The 14829-nt window shown below is 42.2% G+C and overlaps 1 protein-coding gene across 2 annotated transcripts in view; it reads right to left on the bottom strand.

Annotated features, from left to right (window-relative positions):
* RORA (RAR related orphan receptor A) overlaps window positions 1-14829 on the bottom strand; it is a 687564-nt gene that overhangs the window by 629333 nt on the left and 43402 nt on the right. The window lies entirely within an intron of this gene.

Below are 14829 nucleotides of genomic sequence, written 5' to 3' on the forward strand. Positions count from 1 at the left end.
ATCAGGCAGTAGAATCAGCTGAAATGAGGGTTTTGGTAAAAATCACTGCTCGTTTAGTTCTCAGCAGTTAAGTCTCTTAAATGCCAACCTGGTAGGAAGTAAGAAAGTTTTTTCTTCTTCATTACAAGTCTCAAAGCTATTGAGTGCTCTCAACTTGCAGCTGAACCCATATATTTGTATATTCCAGAGGATATCAATATTCTTTCTCTACCTGCTGGGTTTGGACAATCTTGAGTTACTCAAAGAAGCAGTGTCTACATCATTAAAGATGCCCAGGTTAACAGCAAAATATTCAGTTCCTTATCCAGATAGTTATAAACCTTTAGCCATCTTTCGAGAAGTAGATAACTTGACTAGGATTTTTGGCTTTGATAAAATTTCTCTACAACCAAGGCACTAGGCCTACAATTTGGCTGTGTGACCACTAGATGGTGACAGTGGGCCACAACCCAGAACCAGTGGTGCTGGGATCCGCTGACATTCCCCAGGCTTCTACACCAAAAAAGCAACCTTTTAAACCTAAACCTCACTTCTTTTTCCACCACGTTTAAAGTGTTACTTTTAGCAAAGAATTTGAACCACTACCTCTGGATTAGGTCCCTCATAATCTGCAGAACTCAGCACCAAATCTTAAACCTGCCATTCAGGGCCCTCTGCAGTAGCACCAAACCCACCACCCACACTCACCCCCACTTCTCTCCTACGTGGTCCTCATATTACAGCCACACTTGAATCCATGTTTTTTTGCACATACACACGGATGCAAAAATAGTCCCACGTCTATACATTTGCTCTTGCTCTTCTGGTATGTTCAGAAATCCCGATGGTCACCCGTCCTTTCAGGCACCTCTAAAATACCTGGAAATCTTTCTCAGACAAAACTCCTCCAAAGGGGTTTATAAGCCCAGAGTTCTATTAGTATTTATGAATACATTAAGTATTGTTCCCTGTAGAAAATTTGTAAAATGTGGGTTAGAAAAAAGAATTTTAACAAAACACCCCCAACTTCAACACTCAAAGGTAGCCCCCTTGATGGTGTTATATATGAATCTTGATATTTTTAGGATAAATGTGTGTTAATAAGAGCTGGATCACATAACCTGCTTTACCTACTTAGCTCTATCTCTTGAATATCTTTACACATCATTAAATAACACATGAGGCATTTTATGATTCCCCCCCCCCCCCCCCCCAGGAGTCGATGCAATGTAGTAGAAAGTACACTAGGCTTGAAAGCAAAACACCCAGTTTCAATCCTGGTTCTGGCATGTACTCGTTATGTTTGGGCAAGTTATTTAGCCTCTGTGAGCCTCATCCTTCATCGAGTGTAACGTTTACCTCGGTGTCTCTGACTGCCTACATGAGAGAATTTATGTGACTATGTCTGGCATGGAACCCGCCTCAGAGTGACCCTCAATAATTATTCATTTCTTTCCTTCTCACCTTAGTCAGTATGATTTCTTTCACCTCTCAATCCCTACTACTCTTTGTGCCTCCCCGTGGCTCTATCCTGCTGGTTCTACCTTAGAGGAATCTGTGAAAATACTGTCTTCTTCCTACCTGGGCGTAAGAAGACCCTAGAAGGGAGCACAGGGCTGGCCTGACTTGGCCCCTGTAGCTCCCAAGATGGTGCTGGACCTACAGGTGGCCTCCTTTTGCCTTAACCATTGCCATTCTGGACCTTTACCTCTTGCATCCCTGTACACAGCTTCAGAGAAAGTCTAGGCTTCTCCTGGGCCCTGGCTTGGCTTGGGTGTTAAGAAACATTCAGTCTGGAGCGTGGCTCTTTAGGGTCCTGACGATGCCTCTCTGCTTGGCATCTTCCCCATGCTAGCTTCTCTCCTGGCAGCCAGTTCTGCCGCCTCTTCTCCTGGCTGTCTCTCTGATCCCAGAGAATAAACTATGTAGCTCGGTGAGAGGAAGGGCAGCCTTGGCCCCCTACCCCCGTCCTCCACACAGGCACTGAACAACATGCTTCAGCTGGGAGCCGGGCCACTCGGAGGCTTTCTCCAGCCTTCCAAGGCTTTCTGGGCCTTGGATTTTATTTTTCCCCCATTTTCATGAAAAAGCACTTTTGGCTCTTTTTCAATCAGCCAATTGATCTGTATTGAAGCTAAAGCCACTTCCTGTTTTCCCCTCAACACCCCCCCCCCCCCCCCCCGCCCCGAAACTGCCTTCTTTACAACCTGCCTTACAAAAGAGAAACCACTCACATTAGTGGTACAGAACACTCTGGAAGAAAAATTCATGTGATTCCATCACAAAGTTGAGTCTCACGTGAACCTTTCCACTGACCCTACTAGGCAAGTAAAATGGAAAAGGCGGCGCAGAACACAACCCTACTATGCAAGACACCTGCTCCTGGAGAAGAGGTGGTCATACAATTCACAGTGGGGGCTCCGGAGCCGGATTTACAGATGATTCGCCACTTCCTAGGTGTGTAACCCCGGGGGAGCTGCTGTCTTCCTCATCCCCAGTTCCCTCATCTTTCAAGTGTGGAGTAGTAAAACTTCCTGTAGTACTTTGCCATGGCTGTTGAAACAAATTACTACAAATTTAGCAGCTTAAATCAACACAAATGTATTACTCACAGTTCTGGAGATCAGAATGCCTCACATCGAGGTGTTGGCAGGCTGTGTTCCTTCTGGATGCTCTGGGGAGAATTCGTTTTTGCCCCTTTTGCAGCTTCTAGAGGCCACCTGCAGGCAGGGCCTCGTGGCCTCTTCTTGCATCTTCAAAGCCCTCTCACATTCCCACCCTCTCATCCCCTCCTGGGCTTCCAACATCACATCTCCTTCTCTTTCCTCCCACACTCCTGCCTGCCTGCTTGTTACACTGGGCCCACCCAGATCATCTAACTTAATCTCCTCCCTCAAGGTCCTTAACTCATCACATCTGTGAAGTAAGGTATTCACAGGTTCCAGGATTAGGATGTGGACATCGTCAGGGGCTCATTAATTTGCCAACCACCATTCTCTCACAGGATCGTTATGAAGCTACAAAAAGAGAATACATGCATAGTTCTCACACTGCCTGGCACACTGCAAGTGCTTGAAAGATGTCAGCCATGATGATAGCAATACACCAATGTTAGCATTAGCAGTAGTAAGAGAAGCGGTTGTTACTTAGGTCAAGTGGGGGCCGTGTGGTTCCAATTTTAATGGGAGGAAAAGGAAGTATTATTGGGGCTGGGTAATGCCCAGAGACACCCCTTTATAGTTTCATATCCTCGCCTTTCATTTTCAAAACAAATGCTTATTGGGCACCCACGAGGGAGCACCACTGTTCACTCCTAATAGTAAGACTCAGGTACACAGTTTGCTCAGGTCATTCAGCTAGAGACTAGCAAAGGCAGGATTCAAACCCTCTTTGGTTTGACTCAAGAGCCTGTCTGTCCTCTTCCTAGACACCGGGACATGGCAATATACCGGCTCCTATGCACTCCGGTCATCAGAACTATACCAACCTGCCCGCCATTAGCCAGCACACTTTTTCCGGGCAGAAAGCAGGTTTATGCTTCTCGCGTGCCCTCCACAGCCCTTGTCATTTTGTGAGGAACAGGAGAGTCCAATGAGATGGGTACGTGCCTCTGCATCCTGAGCACCCTTCAGAATCACCTGGAGGGCCTGAGCACTCAGCGAGTAGGCCCCACCCTAGACGTCAGTAGGCCTGCCTTTGCATTTCAAATAAGCACCCAGGTGACAGTGCTGCTGCTGGTTCAGGCTCCCACTTTGAGAGCCACTGTTCTGGAGGAATCTGGAGGTAAATTCATTAGAGAAGAATCGATTGCTCAGGTGTGTGGGCTCAATGTTCACTGGTTCCCACCCACTCTTTCCCCTTTTTGATTTCCACAGAGCTGCGAGGGCCACTTGACCAATGCTGCCCAGCAGAGGAATGGGGATGACTTCTCCACAGAACCTCCAACGCGTCCTTCACGCTCCCTTGCTGCTCCTCCAAGGCTGCAGGTGGCCCCCATCTGCAGCTTTGGCTCTATCACATCTTCAGAAGGGAGGCCTGGGTCCCCTGTCCGCCCTGTCTCTGCAGGTCGGCCAAATAATGAAATACAATGTAAGACACCAAACTCCGCCTTTGGAAATGAGGCAGCAGGGGGTAGCAACAATTCTTGAAAAGGGCAAAGGTTCTTCGAGCCACCCATTCTCAACAGCTCACCCACAGCTCAAAGTCATGAGCTTGCCAGGGTTCAAGGAATTCAAGAGCCACGGTCTCAAGTGTGCTGGTGGTGTTATTTCGATGTGACCCTAAAGGCTGAAGGGCATGCTTATTAGCAAATTTTGGAACAGCTGTTGATAAAGATTTTTAAGTTTTGCTCAGGGGACCAGTTGCAATGAGGAGCATTTTATGAGAACAATACATATTGTAGACATCTGAATATATTTCCATGAGAAAATAAAGATGAAGGAAACAAAAAGATGGTATAGTGTTCTTTCATAGCCGATGAATATTTAATACGTTAGGGCTCATCTTTAAGGGAAAAAAAAAATACCCTTTGCAATTTTACATGCTTCCTACAATAGCAATCCATACACAAAATGACAAACACCACAGCCACCCGTATAAATACCATGTATTTCATTATTCCCTTATTACAGTGGCACAAAGACCAGCTGCTACATGAAGTTTCATGAAAACATAAATTACTGGTTATAAATAGCGTATTTAAAGCATGAGGCCATCCAAAACCGGCTGGTTTAACATAAGCTGCCTAGAACAAGTCTGAGGAATTGATAGGACAGGCAGGCAACTCGGGCAGAATATGCAGATCACAGGAGAGCAGCCAACAGAAGCTGCAAGAGGGACTCGCACCAGAGTTAAAGGGGATAAAGTGGAGTTCTCAGGGGCCCGCAGGAACAATTCTACTTTCAGTTGACCCTTGCCACCCCAAGAGGGACCGATTCACAGACTGCTTATCACCACTATTTTTAACTTCTTGGCAGTCTAACCCAGTGCAATGGGAAAATCGCCCAAAGTAAATACATACTCTCATTTGAGTCTTCCCTCGGCAAGTTATTTTCTATTATTTCCTGTTAGAACCATTTCCAGTATAAATCACGCTCCAGAGGCAGAACTTCAGTGTGAGGGTCCTCTAAGGAGTATCTATCCTAGACTGGGGGAGCTAAGGCATGTTTTAGCTCTCCGCTCTAGATGCTGTGTCCAAACAAGCCCTTTGAGAAGCTTTCCAAGCTTTTCACCTTCCAGGCTCCTTTGTTATTATTATTATTTCCCACGAGTTGTGCTACCAAACAAAATTACACATAGTCATATATAATTATCTCTCCAGGAGACAGCTTAACACGAATAACATTTATTGAGCATTTTCTTTATGTTAGGCACTGTACACACGTTCTCTCAGGGAATCCCTGTCACCATCCTACAAGACGACTACAGCGATTTTCCACACTTTACATACGGGGAACAGGATCACACAGGTGAAGTAACTCACTCGATATCTTAGAGCTGGAAGGCAGTAGAATGAGTCTAAAGCGCAGACCTGTCTCCACAATCCACACTTTTAACCACTGCATTGTGCTACCTTACCTCGTCCATGTTAATCCATGTGAATACACTTCCAGACCAAAGAAAAGACTAGCCAAACTAGTTACAAACTTATGAAGTATAAATGCATAACTTGCATGAGATTTTTGAAAGCACCTAAAAATAGCCCCATGAAAGTCTTCATGGACTCCTTCGCTATCCCAGACCTCACCTTAGGAAACACTGACGTATAACCAACCACCTGAATATCGTTTGTGATCTGATTCTTCTAGGACCGAACCAAACTCGCTCGTTAAAAATACTGTCTGATGCCCTAGGAAATAACGCCCAATACAGTCAAAACTCGGAATGACATTCAAGGCTCTTCTTAAATTGGCCCTCATTATCTTTCCAAATGTATCTTCCAGAATTGTGTTATGCACATTGAGTCTGAATCAATAGGTGAGAGGCCTGAGCGTCTGTACTTTTAGCAAGCTCCCCAGGAGATCTTTATTGGCAAGTAAGATTGAGACACAATTCCATCTTATCCTGACTATCCACAGGCATGATAATTCTCCTAGGGAAACTCACCCTTTACTAGTAGGCACACTACTTACTCTCTCAGCTCTGTGCTTTGCTGGTGACCATTCCCCAGCAGGAAATGCATGTCTCGCCCTTTCCTCCCAGGCCCACCTCAAAGGCCTCCTCTGGGAAGTCTTGCCTGCTGTCCTGTTAGATTTGTCATGTCCCACTCGCCCCCACAGTACTCTGCTTACATTCTGCCTCTCATTGTGGAAAGCTGTCCCCTCGTTTGACCCAGCAGACAGTAAGCTCTCTAAGAACAGGACTGGTTCTTACTAACCTTTGCTTCCCCTTCTTCACACAGGCACTGGTCAGAGACAGTTCTTAATAAGGATTAGTGGGTCTAATTTGTCTCTGGAGAGCAGGAGGAGCTACTGTATTCAAAACAGACTTCTTCCTTTGCAGACGAAACGGGGGGGGGGGGGGGGGGGGGGAAGGAAAGGGAGGAGAGAGAGGGGCTCATACAAGAATTAAACAAAGAGAAAAAAAGTGATGGTTCATTTTTCCCTTAAACATGTGATCCAGGATTAATAATGCACAAATGGTTCTCAGGAACTAGTATTTCACTGTGATCACACTGAGTCCGTGATCAAAACTTCCTGTAATAAACTCGGACATAAAATTTTAATATTTGCATTTGTCATCATGACCAAGCGCCTCAATCACACCTGGAATGAAGCAAATGTCCCTTGAGCAGGTTGCACCTTCCGAGGTCCCAGTAAGCATCAGCCATCCAAGGCCACATTTTCAATTTGCATCGGTTCCCTGGAGGACAGATTTACTGATTAGCAGCTAATGTTTACAGAGCACTTACTGTGTCCCAGGAACCGAAGTTTCTATGTATATGCATAATATCTAATCTTCCCAATAGCCCTCTCAGGTATTATTATCACCATTTTCTAGATGAAGAACCTGAACTCGAAGAGGTTAAATAACTCGCCCACAGTTGCCCTGTGTACATTAGCAATGCTGGAGTTTGAACTCAAATCTGCCTGACTGCAAGGCCCATGTTCTTAAAGACTCTGCTAATTTTTTAATAAGAAGATCCATATGATTTTACAGATTATAAGCAATGCCATCCAAATATTAGCGAAAGGAGGAAAGGCTCTGGGTCTACACTATGGCTGCTGGAGAACACGCTTTCGGAAAAGACAGCTTCCTCCTGAGAGCTCACCCTGCCGAGAGCAGAGCTCATCAGGCAAAGGTTCAAACCTGCCCAGGGACACTCCCAACCAAAGACCCTATGTGGGACTGTGCCCTCCGCCTGAGAACCCTGGGTTCAAGGGGACCTGGAGCTCAGGCCTCAGTGAGCACAGAGCCAGCTGCCTCTTCAGCACAGCCTTTCACAAGGTTTCACAGAATCGGAAGGGCCAGGGAGATTCGTGACATCCCTGCTTTTATTCTCTCATTTTGAAGATGGGGAAACTGAGGCCCATAGAAGTTACGTGTTTGCCCAGGTCACACAGCTAATAAACCCCTAAACTGAGGCTCAAATCCATGCTTCTGGCTGTGAGTCAGGCTCGTCTTTTTTCCATAATTTCTGTTTTTTGTGGGTTGTTTTTTTTTTTTTTTTATCACAAAAAACAATAAGCTTGCATAAAGAAAAAAGTGTCCTCCTGGGTCACTCTGATCCCAGGCTTCTGCCTTCCAGAGATGACCCTTGTCAATGGCTTGGTATGGACATCACCACACTATTTCCTAAACTCATTCACACATATACAAACACACACAGCCATTCTTTCTTTAACAAAAATGGACACACGCATTGATTCATTTCTGAAACTTACCACTTAACATATGTAGACTATATTCCCAGGTTAACTAAATCTAGTGTTTTTCTCATGCAGTGGCACACAGAACTCCAGTCAGGAGGCTGTGCAATGTGTTCAAACATTCTCACTGGGGGACAGTCCGATTGTTGGCTGTGACTTGTAGGCCACCCTGCCTACACTGAAGTAAAGAACTCCATGAACTCTGCTAACGATTGCTTAAAAACGTGCTTACTAAAGCAGCACGAACTGGGGCAAGCTGACGTTTCCTTATCTGTAAAATGGACAAATAATATTTACCTTATAGAGTTGTGCCGTTCATAATTAAATGAGGTAAAACATATAAAGTGCCTAATATGATGCCTCACATAATCGCATTTAATAAAAAGGGCTACTATTATTGTTGTTATGGAAATTATGGCTGGTGTTCATACACGACCAAAAGAGGTACAAAGGTTTTGAGAGGAATGTTCATGTTTTATATGGTTTGACCTCTTATTAACATGTTACCAGGCTCTGGAACATTCAACACCTCACATCTATGAAACGCCTGTTCCCACAGGTAGGGGCCAGGGGGTTGGTGAAGCAGAAGGAGTAGGGTTGGTCAGCCTTAGGTCAAATTTGGTGGTTAAAGATTTAACAAACACTGAAGAGATAATTCCCACACGGCCACTCAGTGTTTGTTTATAACGGGCCTTCTGTGAAATGATAGAAGGAACTCTGATGTTTAAGTCTAGACTATTTCAGCATCCACAAGTAATGCTATTTCCAGCAAAGGAGAAGGATTTGTGGCTCCAAGTTAAGGTTAGAGAATCCAAGTTAAGTGTGTGTGGGGGTGGGGGTGGGGGGTGAGAGGGAGGCAGGGAGGGGATTCCGGGAAAATGCGATTAGAAAAGCAGGTAAGTGGAGACTTGTGTTTCTAGAAATCTGTTTTTAGAAATACTAATAGGCTTGGGTTTTTCACCCTACATCTCTGAATGTTTGTAATTTGTGTGGTCTGCACACTCCAGATTTTGTTTTGAAAGGGGAACTTTATAAATCACTGTATTATTGCTACAAATAATTGAACCAAAGACTAATTTGTGGTTGCACACATGTTCACCACTATGTGAAAAAAACTGCTGTCAGCACCAGGGCCCAGTTTCCATCACATCACTGTTTTTACATTTCAACGTGCATTTGAATGTTGCAAATCTGAGGGGGAATGTGTGAAGTAATTTAAAAAAAGAAAAACAAGAAAGAAAGGAAAAACGGAGGGAAAGAAAAAGGGGAGGGGAGGAACAAGGGAAGGAAAACAAATCTTCCTTCCATTTTCTTATTCTTAGCCTTAAGAAAGACTTCCAACAAGAGTTTCACTGGACAGAATGTTTAGAATACTCTTAATCTTTGTTAATGGTATTAAAAACGAAAACAAACAAAAAAGAGCAACAGACCTAATGTGTGTTTTTCAAAAGCTTGGAGTCTAAATTCATTCAACTATAAATCTGGGTTATTACTTCAAAAACTAGATACATCCTGACTTTCCTAAAATGACGCAAAATATTCAATCCTAGGCCAAGAGAAATCCCAAACCAATGAACAGAAGTCAAGGAAAATTGAATACAGAAACTTTCAACTTGAATTACTCAGGTCCAAAGAAATTAATTAAGTCTTCCAACTTTTCTGCCTGGTTAACTTTTAGAACATTTTAAATACTTTGCCCTAAATATTTCAAAATATAATCCAAAAGTGATCAAATTCCATTTTATGAGCTGAAGAATACAGATAAATACATCAATTTTATCTAGAATACTCATACCCATTTCTTTCATGGATATTGGAAAACACTGATAGTAGTGTGTCTATTCAAATGCTTCCAAATTATCATTGGAAAAGCTTTGGGATATTTTGATTAATTCTAAAATAAATTATCATCCCAAAATGCTTCTTAAAAATAAAAGATACTCTCTATGAAAAAACTATAAACGATGATACCACTTTATCAATACACACACAGAAATCTAGACAGGAAGAAAGAGTTTATAAATTAGTTAAAGTAGAAAACAAGCCAACATATAACTGACAAAAAAAAAAAAAATCTACCAGGAGACATCTGATAAACAGAAACATCACACCAGTGGGACAGTCCTTGAGTAACTAACTGTGTGGAATATATACAACTTTTGAAATATCTTTAGATGAAATGAAAACATTTTGGTATACCTAACCCATTATTTAATGTTTTCCCATGATCCTCCCTCATCCACACACTTTTTCTTTTGGCACAAAGAAAATAAACACACAGTCTCTTTTCTTATGTGAATTCAAACCTAAAGAAACACAGTCGCATGAAATATCCATGGACTAATCTTCTGGAGTATAATATAGACTGGAGGTCATCAGTCTGCAGTTTTGCCTCCTCAGGTTCCTTTCAAGCCATCTCTAGTGTTTCAGCATCTCCACTCTATGGGGAGTGAGGGCATCATTTAGCACAGCAGTTCCCACAAATGTGGACCATGGACCCCTGAGGGTCTTCAAAACTCTTTCAAGAAAACCCATGAGGTCAAAACTATTCTCATAATAATACTTATGACAAGAAGTAGAGTTTTCCAGAGGCTACATGACATGTGATGTGGCAACAGATTGAATGCAGAAGCAGAGTTGAGAATCCAGCTGTCTTCTATTAAGCCAGACAGAAAAGAAATTATTTACAAAAATAAAAAAAGAATGTCACCCTTCTGTTTTGTTTTGGAAAACATTGATTTTTTTTTTCCATTTCAGTGTTATTTATGTTAGGATGTAACGGGTTTATTATTATTTTAAAAATAAATATATTTTTAAATGTTTTCTCCATTTTCAGTTCTAATATGGCAAATATCAATACATATAATTAACATATACAAAAGCTATTGAAGGTCCTCAGTAAGTGTTAAGAGTATTAAGGGGTCCTCAGACCAAAAAGTTTGACAACCAGTGATTTAGCACAATGCCTAACATACAGTAAATGCTCAATACTCGTGTGGCAAATTGGCTGAGTAAAGGGCTTTAATGACGATTTTTAAATGTACAAGAGACTCCACCGTTCAATAAATAGATATGGCCAGTAACGATCCTCGGACGACCATGTTCAGGTCCTTTGCATCTGCTTACAATATGATTTAAAAAAAAAAAATGATGGTAAGAACACAAAGTGTAGACAATGCAGTATTTTCCATTATAAGTATGGCTCACAGACATATAAGGTTAAGTACAGCTTAAAGACAGGAAAAGTCAAGTCAAGTAAAGGTGGGTAGGTATTGGTGCAAATGGGTTCTGATTATCAGCGGACTTCCTTTATGCATCCTATCCCCATTTATTTCTCATTTCAGAGAAACAGTATCTTCTGTGAATTCAGAGAGCATGTTCATCTAAAGCAATTTATGTGGGTTTTATACTCACACTAATTAAACAATACAATATCCTGCATGGTTCAAGGGCTTAGAGCCTCCAGAAGGTCCTGGAGTCCACCATGTAGGCCAATTAGTTAACTTTGTTGGGTTCCATGGCCATCGTGTTCATGTGCTTCTCCCAGTTTTCTTCCTGATAATGTCTTATCTTGCAAAATCCATTTTGGACAATACCTCCTCCAAAAAAGCTTTCCTTGAAATTCTTCTTTCCCAGAGAAAATTAAAAATTCCTTCACCTGTCTTACCTCTGTGCATTACACACATGTCTGTGTCAGCATGGCACACATGCTGTTGAAATTCTTCTCAATGTCTCCCTGAGTAGACCCTGAACTCCTTGAAGGCAGGGCCTATGTGTTTCCATCTTTGTGTGCTAGGACCTATCACAGTGCCACAACATGGTAGACACTTTATAAACCCACACAAACTCTATAGTCAGTCATCTTACAGACTCATAGGATAATTACTAGAATTAAGTAAAATACAAAAGAATAATAAGGAAGTGGTGAGATTCCATATTTTTTTCCAGCCCAGCTAGAAATCCAGCATGTGTGTCTTAGTGATGGTGAATTAGTCTTGCCATGTTTGAGAATGAAGAGCAGTCCACTTAAAGAGAGCCCTCTCCTAAAAAAAAAGAAAAAACACACACACACACACACACAAAAATAAAACAAAACAAAACAAAAAAACATAGTGCCTGAAAGAACACTTAGCTCTTTTCATCCTTCTCAAGGGACACAAATTGCAAATAGTATAGGTAAGTATTTCAAATGATAGATTAAACCACGGTAAGAACTTGCAAGGCATTAAGCAGTACTAACGTGAAAACCCGTCAATTAGCAGAAAAGGACTAGAGAAGGGGGAATCTAACAATCCGGAACGCTTATTTGACATCAAACAAGGCTGGAAAGTCATGCTCTACAATCAATCAGCCTTTGTTGCCACCGTTTAAGAGACATGCCCATCAGCAAAGAACACACATTTTCGGTAGCAGAGTAAAGGAAGAATTTGTTTGCCTAGGGTTAGCTTTGGCAAAGAAATGGGTAAAGTGGGTTGTTTCCATGTTTAGCTTTAAGAATATGGCCACATAGTAGGAATTACGATGTTGCCCAGAATCTAATATGGAAAAGATATCTGCATATCTCCAAAAGAAGAGGCCAATACCCATAGTACTTGAGTGGAAATTTGAGATTGGTTAACTATAGGCAATCTAATCTTATGAAAAGTTCAAAGAGTAAAGGTCTTGAAGCATAAAGAACTTGTCCATCCCTACAACCATCCAATATAATTTGATGTGTATCCTTTTGTTAGACTTTGAAAATAGCAATTTATTTCTCATTCATTAGTCTGATTTCAAACCACCCTTATTGGATATCTCAAATATCAGAGACTCCAAGGTCATATAACAGGCAGATAGTCTCTGTATCTGTTTTACTTACTACATTATAAGCCAGTTTTCCTCATTAGAACTAGAATCTTAGCCCGGTGGGGCGGCGGGGGGGGGGGGGGGAGGGAATCTCACTATGCTACAGCTGAAAGTCACCCCAGGAATTGACTAACCTAACCCCAACCACTTTAGGAAAACTGAGGCTCAGAGAGTTCAAGCTCCTTGCCTGGGGTCACACAGCCAAGGACTATCAGAAACAGGCAGGGCGTCAGGTCTCTTCCTCCAATTCAGGGCTGTTTCCATGACACCAAAGCAAAGAAGTATAGATGCTCATTTGGAAACGTGCATTTGGACAAATTGCTAGCCCTAAGCACCATTTCCTCCTTACATAAATAAAAGCAATGCTTTCCACTGCCACCTCCACCCCGGGAAGAGCCAAGGCGTACGTGTTTATTCCCTCGAGCCAACTGTGGGAAGATGGAAGACAGAGCATCACCATGAAGCAGCAGTGCTGATTCCAGATGGAGGAGGTTAGAGTGAGCCCTGGCACAGGCTTGAAAGAGGCCCAGGTAGATGTCTAAAGAGAAACGGGATCTTCGCCTCACCTTCAAGTGTCTCCCCAAAGTATTTGTTGATTACAAAGAAGAAAATGGTGACTTTATAGTGGAGAAACCCTTAGCTAGGGGATCAAGGTATACGTCTCCGGAAATGGGACAAACTGATGTCATGTTTCCCTGACATGATGTGCCGGGAAGGGCCTTCACCTCTGTGATCTTCCCCCAAACCCTGGCCTCCGCTTGACCATGAGCAAATAGCAGATAACCCACGCTGGGGGGCACGCTATAAGGTACCTAACTAGTGCTCTTTACAAAGCCAAGATCTGGAAAAACTACGGACCTGTCACAGGTTGGAGGAGACAAAGGAGACACGACAACGAAATGCAATGTGTGATCCCGGTCTGGATTCCAGAACGGAAAAAGGACACTGGTGGACAGACAGGTGAAATCCGAATAGAGTCCATAGTTTAAGCGGTGGCACTGTGCCAATGTTCATTTCTTAGTTTTGATAACTGTACCATGGGGCTATTGTAGGGGGTGCTAACATTGGGTAAGGAGTGGGCAGGAGCTCTTGTACTATCTTCACAACCGTTCTGAAGTCTAAAATTATTTCAAAAAAATTTAAAAAATATTTTAGGTGGCTGATGGATGCGCTGAGGACTTTCTGGTCCCTCCTCTCAAACCCTGGTTAGAATCAATCACTATTCCATGTTTCTTTCAAAAGCACTTTACACAACTCTCTTTCTCCTCATTTATTCAGATTATTTTTGTATATATCTTTTAAAAATGGTAATGTTTTAAGGGTAGAGACCAGGGAGAATCTTTATTACTGCAGCAGCACCTCATCCAATGTTTCTGACAAAGTAAGTGCTCAGTTAAAAAGTTAGCTACCCAAGACATGTAAACAACCTGTGTCCGCTGGTGGAAGAATGGATAAAGAAGTTGTGGTATATATACTGTGAAGTATTATTCAGCCATAAAAAAGGAAATCCTGTCATTTGTGACAACAGGGATGGACCTTGAGCGCATTATGCTAAGTGATATAAGACAGCCAGATCTCGTTTGATCTCATGTGTGGAATCCAAAAACAAACAAAACAAACTTATAGAAAAAGAGATCAGATTTGTGGTTACCAGAGGTGGGGTTGTGGTGGGGAGGGAGAAATTGGATGAAGATGGTCAAAAGGTACAAACTCCCAGTTATAAGATAAAATAAATAAGTAGTGGGGATGTAACATACAACATAATGACTACAGGCATTATTGCTATATGGTATATTTGAAAGCTGCTAAGATAGCGAATCCTAAGAGTTCTCATTACAAGAAAAAGATTTTTTCCCTGTTTTTTTTAGTACCTATATGAGATGATGGATATTAACTAAACTTACTGTGGTAATAATTTTACAATATAGGTAAGTCAAATAATTATGCTATACACATTAAACTTATACAGTGCTGTATGTCAATTATATCTCAATAAAGCCAGGGGGAAAAGTCAGTGACATGAATAAATAAGTCACATTCAATAACCCATGCTCCTCTTTCATACCTCTCCTTCTTGCATTAATGTCAGACACACATACCTTACCAAAACCTGTCCATCCTTGGAATTCGCAGAGAA

Source organism: Rhinolophus sinicus, chromosome 3 (assembly GCF_057876585.1).
Source record: "Rhinolophus sinicus isolate RSI-liver-muscle chromosome 3, RSI-T2T, whole genome shotgun sequence".
In the NCBI taxonomy this organism is placed as follows: Eukaryota; Metazoa; Chordata; class Mammalia; order Chiroptera; family Rhinolophidae; genus Rhinolophus; species Rhinolophus sinicus.